A 6,000-nucleotide genomic window follows, 5' to 3' on the forward strand; every position below is an offset into this window, starting at 1 on the left:
GATCCATTCTCCCACTAAAGTGTAGATCCGAAACGTATGTACAGAAAGCTATTGAAAATGGTTGTGAAACGAATGTGTTTTCGGCAGTTTTCCTGAAATATGGCTGATTACATTTTTCGTTGAAAACGACTTCATAAATAGTTACAGGAAACCAAACAAAAAACAATTTGAAGATTCAGCAATTTTTTCAATTTTGATAATTACTTTTATATGTATAACTTTAGCTTCTGACGGCATTCGAACCTGCGACCTTCTGGAAGCTCACAAAGAGTAGCATGTTCCTCTGCACACTCGCTACCGAATACATATGTATGTATATGTACATATTTTCAAATGTTCAGTTTTAACAACTATTTTAAAATTATTGTTTTGAAATAAAATATAACATTTTTCGGTTACCAAAAATTAACAAAAATGGAAGTCGTTTTCTGAACGTTTCCGGATACGAAAAGTGTACGAAAACTGCACTGTCGGCAAAAAGTACGTTTGTCCACTGGCTGGGCATTTTTTATCACTTCACATAAAATTACGATTCTGTTTTCAAATGAAAATTAATGAATATGGAAAAGCTTTTAGTATTTGAGAATCGCCTATTCACAATTGCATAGAGCGCGAATTGGGTGGGTGGCGCTTCTAAAGGTGAAAAACTGGTATTCGGCTATTTTATAGCGAACAATTTGGGGATTTTTGTTACAAATTTCCTTTTATCGCCTAAATTGTGTACTAGTTTCTATACATACATATGTATGTACATATGTTTATATATAATAAAACTTTAAAATTAAAAATCTTCTGCTGCTGCTCAACTTGAAATTTCCCACACGTTTTATTGAGATCAAAGGTAACTTTTCAGAATATGATAAAACAAGCCCGATTCAGCCCACCCTAGTACATATGTATGTATGTATGTACAGATGTATGCGAATATGTGTATGATGCGTAAACCACTTTTTCTCCTCGAGATTACTATCAGACCAACAAATTAGAAAACATATAAACATACATACATATACAGATACATATGTATTTACTGAAAGTATAGAATAAAAGACTTTTACACTAAAATGCCTTTTCTTTAGAATAAAAATATGTATTTTTACAAAAACCGCATTAGTTTGATCCGAAAATTATTAACCCTGCTATGAGAAAGTTTAAATTATTTGGATAAAAAAGAAAAAACTGTAAACGAATGTCAAAGACTTAACAAAAGTTAAGTGAAGAGTATAAATAGACCTTTACAATTAATATTACCTGTGAATTATATTTAATGAAACATATTAATTAAAAGTAAAATTGTATTGGGTGCAAACTCCACAATCAAGTCTTTTACTTAAACAGAAAAATCCAAGGGCTTTTAAGCTTAGGCTTCATCCTTTACAGTAAGTATCGAAGACATCCGTGAGTCAATTGACGAGGAAAATGTAACATGTACTACTCTACGTCACCACTCAAAAGCATTAGATTCAGATAAACACAGTATCGTAACCACAAAACCTGCTTAATTGTTTTGACTTTCCACTACTTCTTAAAGTGAATTGCCCCTCAAAGATCTATGCCTGTTCCCGTTTTCTTTTCTTTTTATATAAACTACCTACAGACGATAGGATGTGCAGGTTTATCGGTCAGATAAGCTCAATGATATATCTGATTGGCTTCAAAAAACAAATGAAACATTGAGCCGTATTAATAAGTGAGCGTTTTGCAATGGTCCAACGCTTAACCGAAGAAAGTCCCAGGTTCTTATCATCGGTAAAAAGCCCCAGTTTTTTCGACCCTTCCTTAATTCATAATTGGCGGAATTAGTATAAATACTAAATTTGAATCAACAAAATACTAACTTGGGATGGTCACATTTAAGAATGCCAACAAAAAATAAAATAATCGATTAATTAGTCATATGCTTAAACACAAACCTAAAAAACATAATCGCAATTAATTGCAATATTGAGAAATAATCGATTAATCTAATTTTTAAAGGCTCTTTTTTACAGTGGGTATTCACAAAACACTTCCCCATAAAACGGTTCTAATTCTCTCGTTAATTATCCCTAAATAAAATAAAACGAGTATTTTTAGCTGCAATAATTATTTTTTATTTAACCAGGTTTGCAAAAACAGAAGTTTTGATAAGCGTTTTGTTGTAAAGCGGTTGCGTTTCTCGGTGGCTGTAGCTCCAGCTTTTGAAAAACGGCGCAGTGGTTTTTCGAAAGTCCGTAAAGTTTTGGGTAAACAGTTTTCATTTCCTCCCAAGTGTTGATGCTATTCCGCTTTAGTTCTTGGACTTGACAATCTATATATTAATACGCTAACATAAATTTTGTCTCCGATTCTACCGAACTGATTTCAAAACCAAGAACACCGTTGGAAAGGCATTTTTCCGTAGATGAGCAGAGTTTTTATGGTTTCACAATTGGTTCAAAATTACGGCCAAAACCGTCGTTTAAACATTTTCGAACTGTGTATAGATGTTGCTGCAACATGTTCAATTTGACATATTTCGCCTGTTGTTTCACTACAGATTTGAAATTAAGCTTTGAAATAAAGATAAATATGAAGATGAAGAAATAAATGATAACGATGAAGTAAAAAAAAAGAAGGCAAAAGTGAAGATAATGACGAAAATGGAGACAATGACAGATACATAAGAATTAGGGTAACTGAAAGGGTAAGAACATTTCTTGAATTTATGAAGTGAAACTTCTTTAGCGCCAGTTGGTTGGTTGGGAGTAAATTGTCAAATTCAAGGGGAATAATGCACATGGAAATGGTTCTCAGCGGTTTAGCGGTCTGAGAATAAAAACAAAAACAAAGATGCCTAGAGGTACAGGCAAAACCGAAGATCAAAGTAAATTAAAACACTTTAAGGTAAAGGTGAAGAGGAATATGCAAAAATTAAGATATATATAAAGAAAAGGATGAGGATGAAGATCGATATTGTTATCGATATAAAACTCGATATTTTTATTGATATAATAATCGATATTGCTATCGATCAAATAATCGATATTGTTATCGATACTGTTATTGATAAATAACCGCTATTGTAATCGATATAATAATCAATATAATAATCGATATTGTTATCGATGCAATAATGGATATTGTTATCGGTATAATAATCGATTAAACAATTGATTTTGTTATCGATTTAGTCATTTATATGTTAATGATAGGTACAATAATCGCTACTAATGATTGTTATATTTATCGATGAATTAATCGATTTTACAATCGTTGTATTTTTCTATATGTTTATGGATATTGTTATCGGTATTTTTCTCGACACAGTTATCAACATCATGATCTTTGATCATGATATTACATCACATAATATGATATCACATCACGCGATATCACGTGACATGACATTATATGATATGACATCACATTATATGGCATGATATCACATGACTTGACATCACATGATATGACATCGTATGACATGACATGGCATTACATGACTTTGTATCACATGATATGACATCATATGGTAAGACATCATATGACATGACATCACAGGATATGACAACACATGACATGACATCCTATCACATCACATAAAATCACGTCACATCTTATCACGTAATCGCACCTCATCTCATCTACGTGAAAAGAAAAAGAAAAGGACATAAGCAAAGATGTGAAAGATAAAAACAAAGATGAAGACCAAAGTAAAGTTACCGATTTCAAAACCAAAAACACCGTTGGAAAGGTAATTTTCTGTAGATGAGGAGAGTTTTTATAGTTTGGAATTTGTTTGAAAATCGTCGTTTAAAAATTTCCATATTTGTGTATGGTTGTTTTTGCAACCTGTATAATTTAAGCTGTTTCGCATTTTGTTTTACTTCGTATTTGAAATTAAACTTTGAAATAAAGATAAATATGAAGATGAAGAAACAAGTGATAACGATGAAGACAAAAAAAGGCAAAAGTGAAGATAAAGACGAAAATTGAGATAAAGGCGAAAATGGAGATAATGAAAAATACATAAGAATTAGGTTAACAGAGTTGAAATTTTCCGATAGGAATCGAAATAAAATGAGCCATAAAAGTTACTGAAATTTATCGAATCATCGAAGTTTATAATTATCGAAATTTATCCATGCTTATTAAGTTATCGCAACGTATCGAATTATTCAAACTGATCAATGTTTACTGAGTTGTCGAAATTTATAGACACAAAAACTTAGTTGTCCAAATTTATGGATAGTTATCGAGCTATAAAAACGTGTGGGATTAACGAAATTTTTCAAGTTAAAGAAATGTGTCAAGTTATCGATATTTATTGAATTATCATTATTTATAGACTTAACGAAATATATCGAGGTGTCGTAATGCATGGAGTTCTTTCAACTTACAGAGTTATCGATATTTATTGATCTACTGAAATTGGTTGGTTCAACAAAGCAAAGTTTATGGAATTTTCAAAATATATCGATTTATCGACATTTCAAGGTTATATAAGCTTATCGATTTATCACTGCTTATCGAGTTTAATCGTCTTAACAGAGTGTAACGAGTTATCAAAATGTTTAGATAGTTTTCGAAAAATGTGGAGATGTCAAAAGTAAAAATTTATAAAGGTATCCAAAGTTTTTACATTTTTGAGTTACCGAAATTTATCGAGCCATCGAATTTCACAGTTATCTAAATTGGTCGAGTTAACGAATTTTGTTGAGGTGTTACCTCACCGGTGGTCCCATTCTAATTTGGTTAACATCCGATCATTTGATCATGAATAGTTAAGATAATCTTAAATTTTTATATGGGAATTGAAGTCGCTTTTGTTTTTTGCTTAAAAATAACTTGTTTATGTAAGCATTTGTTGAAAATGCACTCTCACATAGAAATATAAAAGTTAAAGTCACTAGTAGTTTTAATGCAATCTTGCCAACAGCAGTGTTTTCTGCATACACTTGCATCCTGAACTCTCTTGGCTCCCTTCGTATTATTTAATATTCAAAGTGCTGTCTTCACTGATGTCCAGAAGGTTTTCAAAGGCTTAACCCTTGTGTTAATACCCAAATTTTCTTACGTTGTCTAGCACCCGGGGTACCCGGGTACCCACATAGTATTTGTTTTACTATTATTCACAAATCCATTTTGCGGACTAAAATTTTTTTGTGAATATAGATTAAATTAAGAGAATTTAGTAAGAAAAATTGCAAAAATATTATGGGAGTCCCCTAACTACATAAAAATACACGTACATGTGCTATCGGCGATACGGTGAACATCCGTCCTTTATTTTAAAGGACGGTCTTTATGTTAACCCCCTGTCCCTTATAATTTTTTTTCAAAATAAAGGATGCCTTTTGTCCTTTATTTCTTAAGCTGTCCCTTGAATCAGCTCTGAATTTTTCAGAGGTAAATTTTTAAACACAGAATATGAAAAATAAAAATGTACATTATAAAATATAATGAAAACCTTCACCAGCTCGTTTCGCACCCGCTTAAGTATTTTTATTTAATAGGTAATCTTTGCACAATCTATAAAGCACAGGGAAAGTTGTGCCCAGGATCGTGTTGCACGCTGAGTTTCCAGTTCCACTGAAAGAGAACAATAAACCCCCTGCTGCACAGTTGTTCAAAACTGCCATTTAGTGTTAGTAATTCAGTGCAGCCTTCATTTTTTCATTTTTATTTGATTATACAAAGTTTTTTTGTGCAAAATGCAGAAAAAGTGGCAATTTTGAAGACAATGTAGTCCTGTTCCAGTTAATAAATGTTACATAACAAAGACTGGTTGAAAACAATTGTATGGTTCTCCAAAACGAAAAAATTACAAATGTTTGAAATGTTATAAAAAAAAGTTCACCAAAATACATTTTTTTTTTGGTTTTTAGTAAAAAATGGTTGAAAAATGAAGACTACGGTGAATTATGAACATTAAATTCCAATTTTGCACCACTGTGTGCTTGCTTCGGCGTGCAGTATGAATTATGGTAAACACATTTTGGCAGTAAAGGATGCATGGCCGTCGCTACGTAAGGGCAGGGG

This window comes from Rhagoletis pomonella, unplaced genomic scaffold (assembly GCF_013731165.1).
Source record: "Rhagoletis pomonella isolate Grant_MI unplaced genomic scaffold, Rhpom_1.0 Rhpom_scaffold_00007, whole genome shotgun sequence".
Taxonomy (NCBI): Eukaryota; Metazoa; Arthropoda; class Insecta; order Diptera; family Tephritidae; genus Rhagoletis; species Rhagoletis pomonella.